This window comes from Myotis davidii, unplaced genomic scaffold (assembly GCF_000327345.1).
Source record: "Myotis davidii unplaced genomic scaffold, ASM32734v1 scaffold326, whole genome shotgun sequence".
Lineage (NCBI taxonomy): Eukaryota > Metazoa > Chordata > Mammalia > Chiroptera > Vespertilionidae > Myotis > Myotis davidii.
Window position 1 is genome coordinate 342,757 of NW_006296626.1, and position 723 is coordinate 343,479.

A 723-nucleotide genomic window follows, 5' to 3' on the forward strand; every position below is an offset into this window, starting at 1 on the left:
GTCAGGCAGAGGCTGGGAGTGGGGGTGGCCGGGTAGAGGGTGCTGGAGTCGGGGTCTGCCAGGTCCCCCAGGGCCTCTCGCATATACACGTGCTTGTAGGAGACCAGCAAGGACACATCAGTGCTGTTCGAGACACCGTGTGACGGGGCCTCAACTAACCCGCCAAGCACCGTCGCCCCGGCAGGTGAGCATCCCTGGAGACAGAGGGAGGCCGGGGAGGGGGCGGTCAGGCCGGGGGCTCTCAGACACAGCACGGGCCCCATCAACCTCCTCCCTCAGACCCAGGAGTCCAGCCCCTCCCTCCCTCAGACCCAGGAGTCCAGCCCCCTCCTCCCTCAGACCCAGGAATCCAGGCCCCCAGCCCCTCCTCCCTCAGACTCAGGAGTCCCGATCCCCTCCTCCCTCAGACCCAGAGCCTCCTCCCTCAGACCCAGGCCCCCAGCCCCTCCTCCCTCAGACCCAGGAGCCAGGTCCCAGCCTCTCCCCCCTCAGACCCAGGCCCCCAGCCCCTCCCCCTCAGATCTAAGAGCTGGGCTCCTGGCCCCAGTATATATATAGGTACCTTGGGAGAGGACAGCTGTGCGCTGAAAGTTCTGGAAAAGACGCTGAAGATGGTCCTGATGGTGACGCTGGGCTTCACTGGGGCGGAGGGGACCGGGCCCCTCACTGTGGGGGCGGGGCGGGGACGGGGGAGCGGGGAGAAGCGGCCTGGGCTCCGGGAAC

General features: G+C 67.5%; 1 protein-coding gene across 1 annotated transcript in view; it reads right to left on the reverse strand.

Moving 5' to 3' along the window:
- Window positions 1-723, reverse strand: part of FAM71E2 (family with sequence similarity 71 member E2) — a 7,193-nt gene that overhangs the window by 5,687 nt on the left and 783 nt on the right. The window lies entirely within an intron of this gene.